This window comes from Dama dama, chromosome 8 (assembly GCF_033118175.1).
Source record: "Dama dama isolate Ldn47 chromosome 8, ASM3311817v1, whole genome shotgun sequence".
NCBI classification, from domain to species: Eukaryota; Metazoa; Chordata; class Mammalia; order Artiodactyla; family Cervidae; genus Dama; species Dama dama.
This window is the reverse complement of record NC_083688.1, coordinates 30,459,310-30,480,899: the sequence shown is the minus strand read 5'-3', so window position 1 is coordinate 30,480,899 and position 21,590 is coordinate 30,459,310. Positions and strand designations below refer to the sequence as shown.

The window sequence follows — 21,590 nt, the reverse complement described above, 5'->3', positions numbered from 1 at the left end:
CTGGACCTGAGACTTTGCACTCTTCTGCAGCACAGCCCATAGAGACCCAGATCCCCTCTGTGAAGCCTCTTGCCCCTGGTCCCAGAGTGACAAAAACTTGGCAGGCTTGGATCCTGGGGACCTAAGAGGCTGAACAGATGCCCTCTCTGAACGCCTGGGGCCCTCTCGTCATGTTCCTTGGGACTGGCTGGGGGTGGCTGGGAAGCCCAGCTTGGGGCAGGCTTCACTAGAAGCAGGGAAGCAAAGACAGTGCCAGAGTTGAGGCTCCTTGTGGACTGCAGGGCTGGACTCAGTCTCCGGAGCTGCCTGTGACCACATGTCACATGACCACACACCGCATGACTACTCCTTGCTGGTCCTGATGCTGCGGGCCCCAGAGGGCCTCCCTCACGCCCTTCTCTCCTCCCCCTCCCTTTCCCATCTTTCTCCCTCCTCGCTCAGAGCCCGTCATTTCTACCTCCTGACTCCTGTCCACCAGCGCCTTCATTTATCTTCTCAGGGATTTTAGGAGTGGGTCCCACCCAACTCCCCAACCTCTGCTCCCTTCTGACCCATCCCAAGGCCCCCTTCCTCATTTCCCACGTCCTCCCTCCCCCAACTCATCTATTTTGAAGGAGATGCCTTCTGCCTCACTCCTGTTGAAGGACCCAGAAGCTGCCAGGCGCAGCCCCATTCCCTAAGCGCCATGCTGATGTGTTTGCGATATGGCCACTGAAGCCATGTCCCTTTTAATTTGGTGATGGTGGTTTAGTCGCCAAGTGGTGTCCAATTCTTTTGCGACCCTATAGACTGTAGCCTGCCAGGCTCCTCTGTCGACGGGATGTCCCAGGCAAAAATACTGGAGTGGGTGGGCATTTTCTTCTCCAGAGGATCTTCCCGACCCAGGGATCGAATCTGCGTATCTTGCATTGCAGGCGGATTCTTTATCCACTGATCCACCTGGGAATTTGGGGATTTCACTATTCGAGAAATCCAACTTGTTCCCAACTTAGAATAAGCAGTCACAGGAGCTTCTGACCTATTAGTTACAGATCTTTATTTGTGTATTTAGTCATACTCTTTGCTGTAGACTGTAGAAACAGTCCTTTTCTCCCAAGATGCATGGAATCATCTTTCCCTTTCACTTCAACTCCTATCACTCAAAGACTACCCCTCAGCCTGGATGAGGTCTAGAGTGTTTTTCTGCACCTGGTATACCTATCCAATTGCTTTTCTGTCTTCATGATGGTTCCAAAGCCACCTTCTACAGGGAGTCATCTCTGATTTCTCTAGGATGAGTGCAGTGCCTTGATCTCTGAGCACCTTGTCATCATAACCTTCTGAGGCCCTTGGCATATGCCTATCCACTGCCCCATCAGAGGAGCCCTAGAAGGCAGGGATGGGAGGTTGTTCATCTTTGCATTCATTCTCGCAGTGCCTAGCCTACTCCCAGCAAGCCTTCAACAGCCTTTGTGTTTGAGCAAGTGAAAACATAATTCAAGTGTCTGCTCAGGTTTCCTGCCTGGCCCAGAAGAATGAAGATGAGACTGCCTATTCCATAAGAACAGGAGCCATGTCCATCCAGCACTTCACTCAATGCCCAGCACTCCATATGTGTATGTATGATGAAGGAACCTGGCGACAGAAATGCTCAGGGTACTACCACCTCATAAAATCCTCTCTGGCTCCCCACTCTGCTCCTCTTGTGTTGACAGGCCCCCTCACGGTGGCTGCAGGCCAGGAACCCTCCCATACCTACTGTGAAAACACTTCCCCATGTGTGTTTGGGTCACTATACCATGACCTTTCACGGCAGCAATATGTATCTTATGTCCATCTTTGCATCCTTAGCACCTAGTGCAGTGCGTGAAAGAGATACTCATCCAACTTTTTTTGTGTGTGTGTGGCCATGCCACTTGGCATGTGGAATCTCAGTTCCCTGACCAGGGATCAGATGGAACCCCTGACCCCTGCAGTGGAAGCATGGAGTCTTGACCACTGGACTGCCAGGAAGTCCCCTACTCCATCCTACTTTAATAGTGCAGTGCATACAGAGCTGTTTGATGAATGGGAGGTTTCGCTCCTCTAGGACATGGCCAGCCTCTGGCTCCAGGTAGAGTAGGACAGGCAGGAGATGCCCACAATGCCAGGTGCTCGCCACACCCATGGAGGCCTCCAGGTCCTCGGTAATGAGTAGTTGCTGTGTGGCTCTGAGAAAAAAATAGGAATGGAAGGGGGAGGAGAGGTGCTGAAGGAGGGGCAAAAGCCCTCGTTATTCATGGCAGCATCTCCTAGGCTCATTAATTCTAACAGGAAGAGCTGGGTTTGATTAATCGGGTTGTTAGGCAGCCATGTCAGATTGCCAATCAGGAAAGAGACAGGACTTCCGGTCCCCGGCGACAGTGCCAAGCAGCGGTGAAGGCTGTTCTCTTTGCTTTCTAACACGGCAGCCATGAGACGGGGGAGGAAGAGCCGCTGGCCAGGTGTAACTCACAAGACCTGGGCTCTCCACCGTGGCTCCGGATGGGGGACCATCCCTGGAGCCCCTAGTTATCTGGAGAAGGAAGGAGCATGACCTGGCCTGGTCCCAGTGCCTGGCCACAGACCATGAGGCCAAAGGTGTGCCGTTTCCCCTGGAGCTCCCAGTCCCCCACACTTGCCCTGGTTTTGGACAACCCAGAAGGTAGAATAGAGACTTGCTTTGGGTGCCACAAACACTAGAAAGCAAGGACACCGAAGCTGTTAGAAAAATTTAACTTTGATGAAGGAAGTGATCCAGGATTTTAGAAAAAACAAATCTGCAAAAAAAGCTATTTTAACCTTGGCATTCACATAAGTTTTTTTACTTTATGATTTGGCACATTTTTATGTACACTGGGGAGGAGGGCCATAATCTTTTTGTGTTTAGGGCTTCTAAGAGGCCTTAATCTGGACCCTGAACCATCTTTGGCTGATCAACCTGTGCTTCTCCTGGAACAAGAAAGATGTGAATGAGCCAAAGCCAGATAGATTCAGGTTAGACTGAAGGAGAATGTTCATTACAGTCAACTTTATTAAAAGCTAAAGTGTCGGAACATGGAAATGGAGGTGATAAACATCTCTCAATATAATAATGACTCCTATTAAAGAGAAAGGTTAAATGACCAACCCAGGGTCACTCAGCCAGCCAGTGTCATGGCCAGAATGTAAAGCCAGGTCTTTCTGACATCAGACTCAGCTTCTCACTACACTCTGCTCATCCCCCTCTGCACTCTGGTTCCTGCTGTCCCGTGCATATCTGCGCCATGGGTCTCTTCTTGTCTCTCCCTCCCTGCTCCAGCACCAGCCCTTTCACCAAGTCTCCCACTCTGGATCTATTTTCTGTCCCTGCATCATGACCTACAGTTCAGCCCTTAATCACTCTTCACTTGTTTTCTCTAGGCTTCGGGGTGATCCTGCATACCCCACAGGACCAGGCATGTCATAGTTACACAATAAAGGTGCATTCATAGGCTGGATGGGCACCAGGGTAAGGCAGAGGATGAACCCCTCCGGCCCAGCTCCTGAGGGTCCAGCCTTTGGGCTGGAGAATTATGACCATCTTGTCTGCAGTGTTCAGCAAACTCCACAGATCAAAGCGGCTCATTAAATGCAAAGGGCACCAGACACTTCCTGGATGATCTGTTCAGAGCTTTGGGGCCCAGAGACCACCCTGGGAATGACTAAGTCAAGAAAAATCAGATCTTCTCTAATCCCCTGGCCCCCATGGGCCACAGTGTAAGAGAGGGGTAAAGAACACAGTGTTTGAAAACCAAGCCCTTAGATTTATATGCATCCTTTTTTCCTTTTTAAATGTTTTTTTATTGTGGTAAAAGTCACATAATGTAAAACATATATTGTCACCATGTTTAATTGTGCAATTCAGTGGAACTCGGTACGTTCACATTGCTGTGCAAGTCTCACCATGATCACCTTCCTAAACTGAAACTCTGTCCCCATTAAACACTAACTCCCCATACCCCCCAGCCTCCAGCCCCTGGCATCTACCAAAGTACTTTCTGACTGCATGAATTTGACTACTCTAGGTACTTCATGCGCGTGCATGCTAAGTCACTTCAGTCGTGTCTGACTCTTGGACCCTATGGACCATAGCCTGCCAGGCTCCTCTGTCCATGGGATTCTCCAGGCAAGAATACTGGAGTGGGTCGCCATCCCCTCCTCTAGGGGATCTTCCTGGCCCAGGGATCAAAACTGCATCTCTTACATCTCCTGCATTGGCAGGCAGGTTCTTTATCACTTGCGCCACCTGGGAAGCCCCAAGTACCTTGTGTAAGTGGAGTTGTCAAACAGCATTTGTCTGCACCCAAGTATGTTAGAATGCATTTTTAACTTCATGTATGTCCTACAAGCAGATTGTACCTTCTTTTTACCCCTGCCCTTGTGCTATATACCAGGGGCCATCTACCTGCCATCACCAGCCATCTACCTCATAAACAAGAGTGCAATTACACCAATCCCAACCTCCCCAACCCAACCCTCTTCAACACTTACTGGCTATGCAAACTTGAACAAGTCTCTTAACCTCTCTGAAGCTCTCTTTCTTCTTTTTCCATTGCAGGCAACTCTTACCTCCTCAAAGCCTGACTGTAAGAATGGACTGAGATCATGCAAGCCAGGTGCTGGACCCAGAGCCTGGCCTGAGTAAGTCCTCTTGTGAAAATATTACAATTTCAAATCGCCCTTCCATAATGACTTTAATTCCATAGGCTTTCTACTACAACTCTATTTTATGCTCCCACAATCAAATAAGTAAACCATGCTTAAGTACAGGGTCAGCCAAGCCTAGAGGGAGATTGTGATGAAAGAAATGCCTAAGAGTCCACCCCAGTGAGGTGGATTAGGGGTTAGGACACAGGTCTCCCAGCTTCTGGCTCAGGACTGCCCTCTGTGTTACCAGGGGTCACTGAGGGTATTTGGAGTCCTCCTTTCCTGGGGAGGCTGAACAGAAGGCTGCTTGAATGGGTTAAGTGGGGTTATGCTGGAGGCAGGACAAGGTGATCCATAGCCTATGGCTGTGGCTGAGCTGGCGGGTGGGGAAGAAAACAGGATGGATTCTCCTCGCTGCCAAATGACACAGCAAGCTGCAGGAACAAGACTCCAGTCGTTTCTCCATTCACAGATTTCTTCCTCTTTATTTCTGCCTTGCTCCAGTTTTTCTCCCCTCTCAATCTGAAAGGACTTGCTTCTGGAGTCCTTAGGTTACCTGGTTGCCATGGCAGTTGGCAGGTTAGCCAAAGACTTCCCCTGCCACCCACATGGGCGCCAGGCATCCTTGCCACTGAGCAGAAAGAATAAAAAAACAACAGCCCCTGTCCTTCTGTACAATAGTTTGCAGCTCTGGGAGACTAAACAAGGGAAGCAATAGACACAACAGCCTTGGGGACATTTCCGTTTATTGACACTAACATGGTGGTTAAGAGCTTGGACTCTAATCCCAGACAGACTTGAGTATATCCAGGCTCTTATGATCTGTGTGACCCCGGGCAAGTTGTTTAACCTCTCTGGGCCTTCATAGAATATACATGTAGTATGTTCCAAGTTTTATATAAGGTGACAAGGATACAGCAGTGAATGTTACTAACCAAAATTCTCTGGTCAAGAAAGACAAACATTTAAAAACGATAAACAAGGGACTTCCCTGGCAGTCCAGTGGTTAAGACTTCGCCTTCCAAGATAGAAGGTGTGAGTTTGATCCCTGGTCAGGGAGCTAAGATTCTATATGCTTTGCAGCCAAAAAACAGAAACATAAAACAGAAGCAGTATTGTAACAAACTCAATAAAAACTTTAAAAATGGTCCACATCAAAACACCTTTTTAAAAATAAATAAATAAGATAAACAAGTAAGCTCTAAGTACATGACATGCTGTTATGTGCTATTATGGAGAAAAATAAGCAAGGGAAAGGAAAATGAAATATCAGGGAGGTGACAGATTGAAATTCTACAAGCGGGGACATTTGACAGAAGACCTGAGGATGATGAGGGAGCAAGCCATGTAGGTGTATGGGACCTGAGCATTCAGGCAGAGAACATCAAGTACAAAGGCCCTGAGGCAGAAGCCTGTTTGGCATGTTCTAGGGACACCAAAGAGCCAGTGTGTTTGGGCTAGGATGAATGGAAGGACTGAGAGTAGATGAGGTCAGAGGTATAATGGGGATCAAGAATGGGGGACAAGCCAGACAAGGCTGGTAGGCTGTTTTAAGGACTTGTCATTTATTGTGAATGGGATGGGAAATCACAAGCGTGTTTTGAGCAAAAGAGAGTGACATGATCTGACTGTATTTAACAGGTTCCTTCTGCCTTCTGTATTGAAAATAGACTGGAAGGAAGTAAGGACCAAGTAAGGAGTCAAGAGGCTATTGCAGTAATCCAAGTGAGCAATGATGGTGCTTTGAACCAGTAGGGTAGCAGTGGAAGTTCTAAGAAATGGCTTCTGGATATATTTTTGAAGATACAGATGTTAAGATTCGCTGATGGATTAGGTGTGATCGATGAGAGAAGTCAGGGATGATGAAGATCTGAGCAATGAGGGGCTGGAGAGTTGCGTTCAAGTTGAGATGGGAAAGACTGAGGGAGGGGCAGGTTTTGGAGGGTAGATTGGGAGCTCATTTGGGGATGTGTCAATTTTGATATGCCTGTTTATCCAAGTGGGACTGTGATATATACTAGTCTAGAGTTTAGGAGAAAGATCTAGGCTCAGGATATACACTTGAGAGTCACTGGCCTACAGATGGTTTTTAAAGCCACAAACCCAGGAGTGAGGGCAGGTAGGAAGAGGGAGGGCTACCAGAACTGCTTCCTGCAGGATGTCAAGATGTTGAAGCTTAGCAGATAGGAAAGGATCAGTAGGAAAGCCTGAGAGGGAAGGTCAGCGGGCTGAGAAGAGAATGTGATGTTCCAGAAGCCAAAAAAGAAGACAAAGTCTCTCAAGAAAGAGGGAGCCCTGGCAAAAGCTGCTGATGGGTCCAGTTGGATGAGAACATTGGGCAAGTTTTCTCTCAGTTTCTCCTTCTTCTAGATAAAGCAAAGCTATGGACTGAGACTGAAAGTGGGGGAGAAGGTATGGAGGTCTGAGAATTGGTTTACAAAGTCATCTGGGAGAGCCTAGGAGTAATTAGACTAGTAAAATAAAATAGAATTACTGGCAGCACTGAGCACCCTTTCTATTAAAATAAAATGGAACATCCATGAAATTGCGGGAAGAGGGTCATAAGAACATATATTTATCACCCTGCCTGACACACAAGCAGGTCTCAGTAAATGCTAGACTAACCTGGAAATGGTTACAATAGGTGTTATGGCTGATCTTCTTGTCTCAAAGCCCACCTTCAAACACTGATCAATTTCCTCCCTCTCTGCCTTCCTTCCTTCTTTGAATAATATTCCCTTCTTATTAATAATCCTAGTGTTTTAAACATCTCAGAGTTCTAACAAGATAGACATTATATCATCTACTACCTCAATAACTTAATGAAGCTAATATCACTTCTCCTGCTTTACTATATGATGATACTCACTCAGAGAGGTTGTTACTTGCTCAGGAGAAAGGCAGGGGTAAAGCTCTGTCCATCAGGGTGCCCATACCCACAGCTTCTCCGACAGCTCACATCACTGCCTCCCATCTCTCCTCCCACCCCAGCAGCCTTGTTCATCATATCCTTACCTTTCCAGCCCTGACAAAAGAGATAGCCTTGCTGGATCCCTATTATGTATAAATGCAAAGGTGAAAACTCTTCCCCCCCTTTCTCCTCTCCTCTGAACCCAGTTCCAGGCAGTGTTCAGTTCAGCTCAGTTGAGTCACTCAGTCATGTCCGACTCTTTGCGACCCCATGAACCGCAGCACGCCAGGCCTCCCTGTCCATCACCAACTCCCGGAGTCCACCCAAACCCATGTCCATTGAGTCAGTGATGCTATCCAACCATCTCATCCTCTGTCGCCCCCTTCTCCTCCGGCCTTCAATCTTTCCCAGCACCAGGGTCTTTTCCAATGAGTCAGCTCTCCTCATCAGGTGGCCGAAGTATTGGAGTTTCAGCTTCAACATCAGTCCCTCCAATGAACACCCAGGACTGATCTCCTTTAGGATAGACTGGTTGGATCTCCTTGCAGTCCAAGGGACTCTCAAGAGTCTTCTCCAACACCACAGTTCAAAAGCATCAATTCTTCAACACCCAGCTTTCTTTATAGTCCAAATCTCACATCCATACATGACTACCGGAAAAACCATAGCCTTGACTAGATGGACCTTTGTTGGCAAAGTAATGTCTCTGCTTTTTAATATGCTGTCTAGGTTGATCATAACTTTCCTTCCAAGGAGCAAGCGTCTTTTAATTTCATGGCTGCAATCACCATCTGCAGTGATTTTGGAGCCCCCAAAAATAAAGTCAGCCACTGTTTACACTGTTTCCCCGTTTATTTGCCATGAAGTGATGGGACTGGATGATGCTCCTGGAGATGAGTGGAGAAATAACTCCAGAAATAATGAAGGGATGGAGTCAAAGCAAAAACAACACCCAGTTGTGGGTGGGACTGGTGATAGAAGCAAGATTTGATGCTGTAAAGAGCAATATTGCATAGGAACCTGGAATGTTAGGTCCATGAATCAAGGCAAATTGGAAGTGGTCAAACAGGAGATGGCAAGAGTGAACATCGACATTCCAGGAATCAGCGAACTAAGATGGACTGGAATGGGTGAATTTAACTCAGATGACCATTATATCTACTACTGTGGGCAGGAATCCCTTAGAAGAAATGGAGTAGCCATCATAGTCAACAAAAGAGTCTGAAATGCAGTTCAGTTTAGTTCAGTTCTGTCGCTCAGTCATGTCCGACTCTTTGCGACCCCATGAACTGCAGCACGCCAGGCCTCCCTGTCCATCACCAGCTCCTGGAGTCCACCCAAACCCCTGTCCATTGAGTCGGTGATGCCATCCAACCATCTCGTCCTCTGTCGTCCCCTTCTCCTCCTGACCTCAATCTTTCTCAGCATCAGGGTCTTTTCAAATGAGTCAGCTCTTAGCATTAGGTGGCCAAAGTATTGGAGTTTCAGCTTCAACATCAGTCCTTCCAGTGAACACCCAGGACTGATCTCCTTTAGGATGGACTGGTTGGATCTCCTTGCAGTCCAATGCAGTATTTGGATGCAATCTCAAAAACAACGGAATGATCTCTGTTAGTTTCCAAGGCAAACCATTCAATATCACGGTAATCCAAGTCTATGCCCTGACCAGTAATGCTGAAGAAGCTGAAGTTGAGTGGTTCTATGAAGACCTACAAGACCTTCTAGAACTAATACCCAAAAAAGATGTCCTTTTCATTATAGGGGACTGGAATGCAAAAGTAGGAAGTCAAGAAACACCTGGAGTAACAGGCAAATCTGGTCTTGGAGTACAGAATGAAACAGGGCAAAGGCTAACAGAGTTCTGCCAAGAGAACACACTGGTCATAGCAAACACCCTCTTCCAACAACACAAGAGAAGACTCTACACATGGACATCACCAGATGGTCAACACCGAAATCAGATTGATTATATCCTTTGCAGCCAAAGATGGAGAAGCTCTATACAGTCAGCAAAAACAAGACCAGGAGTGGACTGTGGCTCAGATCATGAACTCCTTATTGCCAAATTCAGACTTAAATTGAAGAAAGTGAGGGAAACCACTAGACCATTCAGATATTATCAGGCAGTGTTCACTGAGTATTAATTGATGTGGTAGTGGTGAGTGGGGACATAATGGAATTAACTCACCCCACCCAATTCCTCCTCACACTCCCACCCTTGGCAAGGAGTAGACATTTGTTGAGTCAAAATTAAGAGACAGAAATTTTTATAAGCATAGAAATGTGTTAGAAGTTTCTCTGAGATGTAGTTGTATTCACAAGGAAACATTCACTTATAGATGCTCCACTGTGAAGACTCAGAGGACCAAAAGAAAATCAGAACTTCCCCTCCTGAGTGGAGTGGAACCTGTGTGTATGGTGCAGGGGGTGAGGAATGGGCACAGGAATAGAGGAGGTTGTAGAGGAGAATTAGGAGAGATGCAAAAGAAAGGAGACTCCTCCATGTCCATCCTAGATGGAATCTATGATGAAGGAGTGTTGACAGGGAAGCACAGAACTGTTTTGTATCACTACTTAGACTCCACATATCGGCGGGGGGGGGGGGGGGGGGGGCAGCTAACAGAATTACCGACTCAATGGACATGAATCTGAGCAAACTCCAGGAGATAGTGAAGGTCAGTGAAACCTGGTGTGCTGCACTCCATGGGGTCACAAAGAGTTGGACACGACTTGGCAACTGAACAGCAAGCTAAGAGGAAGGCTTATCAAGAACACATCCTCCAACTTATGGGCACAACCAAACTGGTTCATAATATCAACCAACTACACCAAGGGGGAACACAAGTGGGGAAAGTGAATAGAAGGAAACTCTAGGAAGTTTCCAGCATCTTCTTCATGCAGGACACCAGACAGTGATTTCTTGATTCCACAGAACTGCAAGAGGTCAATGTATCTTGGACTTGGGATCAAGAAAGATGAGCTATCATGAGACCGTCTCACCAGCCAAGGTTGTGGTAGATAAACTGGAACAGGGGTAGCTCCTGCCACCCAGGGGGATGAGAAAGCAAGCTCCCTGCTTATCTCTGGGAAGCAGGCTAATCGGCAAGATGACCTTCAAAGATCCCCGTGGCCCTGGAATCCAGGATTATACACAGACAAGCCATTCTGAATTCTCTGCATGTTGTGTTGGGCAGCATACAGGCAGAAATTTGTTTTCTGGCTGGAGCCCTTTCTGGTTACTCATCCATAGCAGTTTTTCATCCATAGCACTTTACATGCTCCCTTTCCAGCCAGACCAGGCCCAAGCTTCTCACTTCCCCTCTCAATGACACCAAAGCCAAGCCCTGGCTTTAGGACAGGGTTCCCCAACCTCCTCTATCTAATGCATGATGGTCTGAGGCAGAGCTGATGTAATAATAGAAATAAAGTGCACAATAAATGTGACACACTTGAATCATCTTGAAACCACCACCCGCCACCGCACCCCACCCCCCTCCCTATCCGTGGAAAAACTGTCTCCCACAAAACTGGTCCCTGGTGCCTAAAAGGTTGGGGACCACTGCTTTAGGAGACTAACACTGTGTCAACACTGGTCAACAGGGAATCATTGCAATATAATTTGATTTAAAAAAGAAAACTCTATTACTAAGTAGAAAAAGAAGACTTAAAGCCTTAATGAGCTCTAGTTATATACACTAAATTCAATTAACCACATAAATATTTCCAGTTCTCTCATACCAGCAACTTACTTTCACAAACACAACACTACACACACATACACACACACACACACACACCACACACACTCACACACAAACATATAATCTGCTTCCCTCTTCATGGAAGATTTTGCAGCCTTCCTGTTCATCAGTTCAAAAAAGGATTACAAAAAGAGACATAGGAAGCAAACACACAAGCCCCAACCAAATCCTCCAAACCATGTTTTTCTATTCATGATAATTTTTTTATTCCTGCACTGGTTTTCTCCCTATAATTTAACTGGAGTAAGACAAATGTACCTATTCCCTCTAACTGCCTCTGAATTTACTCAACTGATACCAGAAAGAAGAACTGAACCTCACAATAATTGAATTTAAATAACATCTGATTCCATAAAGTCAAACATGATCTGCATAATAAACAAACCAAGCCCCACAAGGGCTGGCAGAAAGAAAGAAGGTCATACTTTATGTGGATATTCATAATCATATCTGTATGTCTAATAACCTACATTGCCATATACTGTCTGTGTGTCTTTCTGTATCACTTACCATCACCATTGTTAACAAGGAGCTAAAGTTAAAGGTTGATTCTCCCTCAGTCCTTTGCCTGACTTAATAGAAAAACATAAGTTTGATAAACCTCACTGTCCAGAATTGGGTTGTTTGCATATAGCAGAGCGCTGGGCCTGTTTCCAAGGTTCCAGTCCAGTAGGCTGAAATTTCAGAGATTCCAGGTCACCGTGTTCTCTTTCTTTCCCACAAGTCAGGCCAAGCCAAGGGCATAAGTCAATGGCAAGTTGAAGGGCAATTACTCAGTGACCTCCTGGGGTCAGCCCTCCACAGTCCCTGTTCACAGGCGGAAGGATGCCCAGCCTCAGCGGAGCAAAATGCTCATGTAGTTGAAGGTGTTGTGGTGAAATTCTACAGAAATTCACAGTCACAGTGAATGAAAATAAAAGCGTTAGTCACTCAGTCATGTCCGACTCTTTGCAACCCCATGAACTGTAGCCTGCCAGGCTGTTCTGCCCATGGGATTCTCCAGGCAAGAATAATGGAGTGAGTTGCCATTTCCTTCTCGAGGGGATCTTCCCAGTCCAGGGTTTAAACCCTCATCTCCTGCATTGCAAGCAGATTCTTTTCTGTCTGAGCCCCCAGGGAAGCCGCAGTGATTGATACATGATTTGATGTGTTTAGGGGATACAGCAGAGGTGACAGGTGTAAACGAGCTGTGATGATGTGTCATACTTCACAGATGCTCTGAATCATGGCCCCAGACACTTAGAATCTTGTGTGTGGCCGACTCTAACAAAGCAAAAATCCAGGGTCTTTCCTGGATGCTGTTCCCAGCTCTGCCATCCTCTGGCTGGTGACATGGGTTTCAGCTAAGCCTTGATCCCCTGGTTCTCCGAGTCTCACACACAGAAAAATCACCTGGAAAGCTTATGTGTTCAGATTTCCAGGCTTTGACTGCAGAGATTCTGATTTCATGCAGACCCATCCCCCTTTCTTGAAGCAAGGTTGGCTAAGACTCATTTGTGAAGCTCTGGACTAGATACACTTTAGCAAACCTTCTGTCTCCTACATCACTCTGAGAATTTTAGATGAAAATAAAGGAGGAAAATAAATACCAATTGCTAAAACTTACTGAGCACTTACTACTTGCCAAGCCCTGTATGCAAGCTGTGACGGCTAGGTTCAAATCCTGGTTCTGCCACTTGCTAGGTGACGGACGTTGTGCAAGATACCCACCTGCTCTGAGCCACAGTCCTTCATCTACTTTGTACTGCTTTATTTCAGCTGCTGTGTCTGCCCCTCTTACTAACTCACATGAATATGTGCCAGGGGCCAGGTTTGTTCTAAGCACTTGGCATGCATGAGGTGGTAGGGCCTGGCTGCTCGGGCCAGTGGACCAGGCTGGCTGGTCTGCCACTGATCACCCGTGAGACCCTGGCAAGTCTGCTCAGAAGTAAAGGGAGACAAAAGATACTTCCAGCTCCCCACAGTGTCATGAGGATTAAATGAGATAGTGCACGGTTAGGAGTGCTTAGAACCCTGCCTGACACATAGCGAGAGCTCTTCCTAGATCATTCTATGTTGTCACTCGTGTGCCCATCAATCCTTCCTAAATCTCTTCACACCCTAACCAAAGGAGGGAGGCAGAGAATGCTGCCCTCTTGCCCTCTGGACAAGGGGTCTCTGTATTTGCTGCACTTTACCACCTTGTAAATGAAACTCATTCAGTCTGAAGCCTGTGAGCACTTAAACTGCCTGGGAGCCTGGATAACGAGTACAGGTAATAAGAGTGTGATGAAGGCCAGGGTCTCCAGGGCTGCTCACTGCCCTGTTATTACAGGGAGATGGAAGGACAGAACAGATGTCCCAGCTATCCATCCGCCCGCATGTCTCAGCGTTTCTTAAGACCCGTCCCTCCCCAAGTCTTCTTCACTCACGTGCACGTGTTTCTCCCTCCTGATCTGGGGTCAAGAAAAGGTCTTAAGCCATGAGTGTTTGCAGCTACCACTCCTGTCTCAGGTAAGGCGGTGAATTTCTGTGTTCATGGAGCCAACTGGGAAATTCGTGATGCCCTTGGAAGTGCAGAGAAAGGCGAGCAGAGTGGCTATGTAGAATAGACAACTTAGCAGGGAAAGGAAGTTTGAGGAGCAAAGGACATTTTTGCCCTATGAATTCCTCTGCTTGCTTTTTAAAGAGGCTGCAGTAAACATCGAAATGCTGTTCGATTCTTTCTCTGTCCTTCATGACGAATGTTGTTCAGATTCTGCTCCATTTAGACTGAAAAGCCTGAAGTATCAGAGAGGGCAGTGGCTTTTCCTAGGGTGGTGCAGTGGGACAACACTGAAATAGGAGAAAAAAAACAGATGGGCCCCTCGCTCTCTGGGTTCAGAGCTTCCAAGAGTCTGCCCTACATTTCTGCGATATTGATGCCTCTCACCGGGTGATACCCACTCCAGAGTCTGCTGAAAGTTCAGCCCAGTTCTTTTCACACCTCTCAAGGAAGCGTGCTATTCCTGAAGTGTTGGCTCCAGTTCCCCGTCAGGAATAAGCCTGCTAAGGAGGGCTGGAATTACTATGGCGTGTGAATAGACGCCGGTCTGTTGACTCCAAGCTTCTGCTAAGCGGCTCCAAGTGGTTGTAGATTCTGTCATCTTGGCAATTTGACTTTTGGTTTGAAAGAATTCTGTATTCTTTGCTTCTGGAGCTGGGAAGCAGGCACTGGTCTTCACAGACCACCTCTTCATCCTCTAGCCTCTGCTCAGACCATCTGTCAAGGGGTCCTTGACAGATGGGGTGCTCCTATTAGAGATAATGCTGGGAAGGGGGACCCCAGAGTCTCCCGAGCTTACCTGTGCTTCCGGTTTTCCTTTTCAGATCTGTACAATGAAAACCAGTGCAGGGCAAGGCCAAAGCTCACCAAAGTTCCCACGCCTCTACCGTTAAAGATTGGGGGATATTTATGGACTAGCAGTGCTTCCCTCCAAAAAGTGGTGACTGTAGCCCACAGTCTCCTTTTAGGGGCCGTTCAGTGGCCTTGGTCAAGCCCTGGCTCTCTGACACCTCCCAAGGGATACTCACACTAGGACTCACTTCCTCAACCATACCCAGAGTCTCAGCCTTCACGGTGGTGTTTAAGCCTGTATTTCACTTAATTAATTATTAATTATGTAAAACATGACTTCCTTTTGTTTGCCTTTAACCTCTTTCAGGTGACAAGGTGGCCAAGCAAGAAATCAGGACTTGTTTCAAAACAATTGTTTTCTGGGATTTGGCAACCCAGTCCCTGTTCTCTCTCCCTTTAGACTTCAGGATTATTTAAAGCTTTATTCATCTTCCCTTCAGCAGTGGTCCATGCACACTGAAAAAAATCTATTTCTGCCAATGCAGGAGATGCAAGAGACGTGGTTCTATCCCTGAGTCAAGTATAGGAAACGGCAACCCACTCCAGTATTCTTGCCTGGGAAATCCCATGGACAGAGGAGCTTGGCAGGCTACCGTTCATGGAGTTGCAAAAAGTCAGACACGATTGAGTGTGTACATACACACACACACACACACACACACACAGACACACACACACACACACACACATTCCCTGGTGGTCCAGTGGTTAAGACTCCATGCTTCCATTGTAGACAGCACGGGTTTGACCCCTGGTCCGGGAACTAAGATCTCACATGCCTCAAAAGCCAACAAATAAATGAACAAACAAATACATCTTTAAAAAAAAAATCTATTCTTAAGTCCTATTCTCATATCATGCATCATTTCAGCCTTTTTTTTTTTTCCTTTTCTAGACCTTCACCATCTGTTAGATTTTTAAGGTAAGTGTCCTTGCTACATCCAAGACAGCCAAGGATCTACATGTCCGGAGACTAGGCGAGCAAAGACTCTTATCTTAAAAATATGTAGAGATTTATAATAACTCAAACATTTCTTCATAACTATACCCCTCCTACACTTGCACACATAATTTTCCCCAAATCAGGAGCATAATTTAGAGCCAGTTTTTAACTTGTATTTTGTCATTTACACCATGTCATGAAAATTTCCTCACGGTGATCCTTGATTTCATGGCTCATATCCATAATTATTTCCTTAGAAGACAGGTCTGGAATGGAACTACTCATTCAAAGGGTGTGGACATTATTAAGGCTCTTAATACATCCTGGAGGCCAAACTGGCCTTCAGCAAAATGGTGCCGGTTTCCATCCGTACCTGCTGCTATTGCCCCGTGTTTAAGGTCTTGTCCTTTTCTCCACATTCTCTTGAATGATTGTCAGTAGTGCCATGACTATGACCCTGAGAAGGAAAGCTCAGAAATGCAGATGGTCTGTTCCTCTCCACCTTTCTTTCTACTGGAGGGAAAGCACAGGAGGTGGCTTCAGAATGGGGGCTGAATCAGGAATTGACGGCATTACCACCATCGAGGCAGTCTTAGGAGAGCGCCTCAGCTGCGAGCGAGAACCAGAGGCACCTACCTAGCTTAAGGCTGCAGAATCTTAGCCTGGGTGTTGTGGGGTGTTCCTTCTCCAGCAAACTGGTGGATGATACGGGTGACTCAGAGTCTTCTGGTCAAGAGTCTCAGCACAGCCCAGTCCCTGAGATGGCAGACTCTAAGGTTAAGGTACCTGGGGCTGTGGGACCCCACACTTACACTTTGCACCTGGATCATTGCCCACCACTTCTCTTTGAGGTTCCTAAATATAAGAATGCCGTGCTGGTCCCAGTAACACCCTTGTGTGACTGGGCAACTTTGTCATTAAAGATGTATCATAATCCAACCTGCATTTTCCCTGCTACGATTTTAGCCTTTTCCTATCTTTTCTTGCACATGCTTTAAGAGCAAACAACTTTCTGACTGTGCCATTTATTAACCATGTCAGTTAATTAGGCTGCTAACTATGCTCCTGCATATATATTAAATTAATGACTTAAAATATAGCCTTTTATTACTTTTCACAAGTGTATAAGTTGGCTGAATCGTTCTGCTGATTTGGTTTGGCTGATCTTGGCTGGGCTCCCTCCTGCATTTTGGAGTTGGCTGGAGTCTGGCTGATCTAGGGTGGATGGCCCACCTCTGCTTGTATGTTTCTTATCATCCAGTAGAATTGCTCAGGCTTGCTCACGTGATGGGGGGACAGTACCCACCAGCAAGAGAGGACAAGCAAGCCCTGATGTACAAGCACTTTTAAAACCTCTGCTTACATCAAATTTACTACTGTTCCATTGGTCAAAGCAAGTCATGTTCCTATTTCAGAGTCAATGTGAGCAGGCATTACGAAAAGAAAATGACTACAGGAAAGCATAAAGATCTAGGGCCATTAGTACAATCAATTTATCGCATTAGCTCTGTGACCTTGGACAATTTTCTTAACTTCTCTGAGCTCTAAGGACCGTCACCTGTAAAAATGGAGTTTTTGAAGGATTCCACGCTGTATGTAAAATGTCTGGCACATACTAAACTTCCACTATGTATTTATTTCCTTCTCCTTTCCACCATTTGGTCTTTCTCTTTCTTCTTAAATGTATTATTTATATGCATTACCTTCCACATTCAAAGCTGCAGATGACACGAAACATTCTACCTGTGGCTTTTGTTGAACTTTGCCAACTCTTAGTCTGTGCCCAAGAGAGGAGGCTCTCAATTAATTCCAGTGATTGGGAATTGGGATACAAAGGAACTCAAGGAGTCTCCCCCTCTCCTTATTCCTGGGACTGTGCAGCTGAGAAATGATCTCTGGCTCTCTGATCCAGCTCCACTACCAAGAGGGAAATAGAATGGGTTAACATGTTTGTATTAACTGATTACTGAAGAGAGGCAATGGGATGGGGAACCTCCATTTCCTAATTTAAAGGTGGCCTTGGGGGTAGGATAAGTATCCTGGCCTCCCCTTAGCTAATCAGGCTCCAGAAGAGACATTAATTGCAGCCAGTCCATCCTGCTGGGGAGACCCAAAGCTGCCAGCTCCCTTGCTGGGAATGGAATAGAATTTTAATTGGCTGTGAAAGCATCGTGGCAGGAGGTGCATGAAAGAGTTGGTCCTCTCCCCCAAAGCCGGTGAGAGAGGCTTCAAGGGAAAGACCCTGAGGAGGTGCATTGGCAGCAAAGACCCATCACCTTCAGGGGCCATCCTGGCTGCAACACCACTGTCCCAGCACCAGGGCTGGACTCTAGCCAGGGTCAAGGGCTCTGACAGTGTCCTTGGGGTGGTCAGCACAGGAGCACCAAGCCCACAGACCTCCTCACGTCTGTGCTTCCCCGACTCATGAGAAAAGCGCTTCGTAATTACTGTTAGTGTATCACCAAGAAAACCCGTATTACCCACCTCAGAGAGCACTCCAAATATGTTTGGAAGTGGAAGTGTTGGTCTCTCAGCCACATCTGACTCTTTGCGACCCCATGGACTGTACCTCACCAGGCTCCTCTGTCCACAGAATTTTCCAGGCAAGATTCCAGAGTGGGTTGCCATTCCCTTCTCCAGGGGATCTTCCCCACCCAGGGATAGAACCTGGTTCTCCTGCATTGCAGGCAGAGTCTTTACCAGCCGAGCCATCAGGGAAGCCCAAATATAAGTTTATCCACCCCCAGTTTGAGTCTGTCCATTTGTCATCTATGTAGTTTGCGGCGATGGCACAGCATTCCTGCACTGCTCTTTCAGAGTAATGTTAGTATTTTTTCGCTTAAATTAACATGAGAATGTTGGGGAGGACAGTTTTGGTGGCGATGCATGTGCTCTTTCTGTCATGGCAATTCCTACAACACACCTATGGGATGACATGTGGAGGTCAGTGGATGTGACTATGGAAAACAAAACAGTGTGAGTTTATTAGTATAGATGCACACGGATGCAGGGTATGGTTTAGGGGACTTTCGGGTATAAGCTATTTAACCTCCCTGTACCTTACTTTCTTCATCACTAAAATGAGGGCAGTAATAGTACTTGTCAACTTTCTGTGTTGGAAAGAATAATCAGATTTAAATGCTCAGAGACTCAATCAAAGTGTTTTCATGATTATTTTACTGAAAGGGAGGTGGAGCTAGTCATTGACCTACTTGCGCTCTGTCGACCTAGTGGTATAATGAACTTGTTGGTGAAAAGCAAAGCAGAAAAACAAAAAACACACAAGCAAAATCAGAGCTTTCAGAAAACTATTTTGTGAGACAAAAAGTTGATAGAAATGCAGAATTTTTGAGGAAACTATGCTGCATTAATACTTTAAAATGTAAAGGAATAAACATCATTTATAACAGCTGTACAGTTTTATTTTGTATTTTGATTTTTGTTATCAAATTTTTATTGAAAGTTTATCACAGATTCAGTTATGGAGGAGAGATGCATTGAAGGAGACTGTTGAAAATGGAAATCTATAATTTATTAGGAAATGAGGACAGGCTTCTAGTTTTCAACCAACACACACACAACTCAATTTCTACTCTCACTCCCCTCCCCTCTTTTCATGCCTCCTATCCCTTCATTGGGAAATAAAACATTTTTCTGAGTTAAGCTCAGAACATAGGGTTCCCTGGTGGCTCAGACGGTAAAGAGTCTGTCTACAGTACAGGAGACTTGGGTTCAGTCCCTGGGTCAGGAAGATCCCCTGGAGAAGGAAATGGCAGCCCACTCCAGTATTCTTTCCTGGGAAATCCCATGGACAGAGGAGCCTGGTGGGCTACAGTCCGTGGGGTCGCAGAGTGACTTCACTTTCACTTTCATAGGAATGAAAATAGTCAGAATAAAAGAAGTGACTAACACACAGCATCCTCTCTGAAATGGTGAGAACTTCATCTCCTTAAAAAGCATATGAAAGTCCTCGACTTTTGGGGAAAAGAACTGGAGGAAGATGGCATTGATTTGAGAAGGCAGAACAGGCTCTTGGAAACAGTCGTTTCCACTTCCAAACCTGGTCCCCAGATCACAACTGGGTGTCTGGGCTCCTGTACCTGATCTCTCCAAACGTGGATCAGTGATTATTTGGGAGATCCGCAGGACAGCCACTTAAAGAAGTGACTGGTTGCACAAATCAGCTCACCCCTTCCAGGGACACTTTTTCTCACTTTTCTTACATCTGCCATATGTTGGCAGGGTCTGCGGACACTGAGCCTGTTCTTTCTCTTCTGTCCAAAGTACTGAAAAGCATGGCTAGGCTACTTCTCTGTGGGTATAGTTACAGACAGCAGGCAAGCTAGTGCCCCCGAGAGTACTAATGCCCAAACTGGGTGCAGCCCTATTGGTGGAAGAGATGAATAAGAAGCTCTGGGATGAAAGCCTGGCTTTGGGTCCTGGCCCCTCTTCTTGCTGCTGGGCAAGTATGTTTCTCATTGTTTAAATGGGGGCATTAGATTAAATAATCTCTACCAGTCACTGACAGTGTCTGACTTTTTAAGATTCTGTAAAGGTTCTGTACATGCAAAACAACTCAACATGAGATTCTAGGAATTGCTTGAAGGTGAACTAGGCCAAAGGCCTGGAGATAGGAGCTCTTTGTAACTGAAGTGAGTGCATGCCCTGGGCAGATGGTGAGGTATACTGGGAGTGGCAACCCTGATCACTGGAAGCTCCATGGCCATCTCAGAATCCTGAAGCAGAGAATCCAGAGAGAACCACTGATGGTTGTGCATCTGTAACGCAGCAGAGGGAGAGACATGTAGCCATGGGAATCCTCAGGGTACTGCAGAGATCTGCTGCCTAGAGTGGAGAAGGATAGATTTCTATCGCTTTGACCCAAACTGTTTTTAAAGCGCATCTGATTCACTTCTTAATGGCCCTGTGTCATTCAGCAAGCTTCTTGTCTTTCTTTCGTCTGGCTTCTCAGCTACATAAGATCCTGGAACAAGCCCCATTGACGTGGGGAACATAAGCACTCTAAGCATTGAAAAGGAGTGTCCTCCACTGTAAATATAAATCAGCTTTCTGATCTCTATCTTGATTTTTTACAACTTTTCTTGGCCTGAATTACATCTTTTCAGAACATAATCACCCAGAGCCAAAGGTTGTTAAATGGACGTTCTAGACTTTCCTCAGCCTAGCCTTGTAGGGGAGTGAGGAGTTGGGAGAGCCCCTCCCCTCCTCTTTCTTTCTGAACCTTCATCTGACAAAAGAGATTAATTATTCCTGAAATGTATATTGTATAAGGTAAATTTTTATTTTTGTTTTTATTCTGTTGTTTTTGTCTTTGGTTTTTAAATTCTCATCAGCCAAGTCTGTCTCAGACTGTAGGACAGTGTGGAAAACATTCGTAGACTCCATGGAAACCATTCCACTCAGCAAGCAAGAGTGCTGTATGTGCCACTTGTAATCATTCACCAGCCTCTCAATGACGGGGAGCTTACTATCTCACCCACGGTGTCCACCCATTGCATTTTTTAATCAACTTGGCATTTGATTATGATATCATATGATGGCAGAATGAGCCATCACCTTTTTTAATTTTTAAATTTTAAGTTGGAGGATAATTGCTTTACAAGGTTGTGTTGGTTTCTGCCATACAACAACATGAATCAGCCATAAGTATACATATGTCCCCACCCTCTTAAATCTCCCTCCCATCTCCACCCCTACCCACTGCATTTTTAATAGCTCCGATCAGTGAACACTTGCTGGAGGAGTGATAAATATAAAGTTGCAAGCTTCAAGAGGGCAGGGCTGTGTGCAAGCCATGATGAAGCAGCATTACAAAAGACTGGAGGATGATCAGGACGTATGGCCATGTGCATCTGTATTAGTAAGAACGGTGTGTGTGTGGAGCCAGGAAAGGTCATAAGCAGATGTAAGTTC

At 46.0% G+C, this 21,590-nt stretch overlaps 1 protein-coding gene across 1 annotated transcript in view; it reads right to left on the bottom strand.

Moving 5' to 3' along the window:
* MARCHF4 (membrane associated ring-CH-type finger 4) overlaps window positions 1-21,590 on the bottom strand; it is a 114,707-nt gene that overhangs the window by 26,753 nt on the left and 66,364 nt on the right. The window lies entirely within an intron of this gene.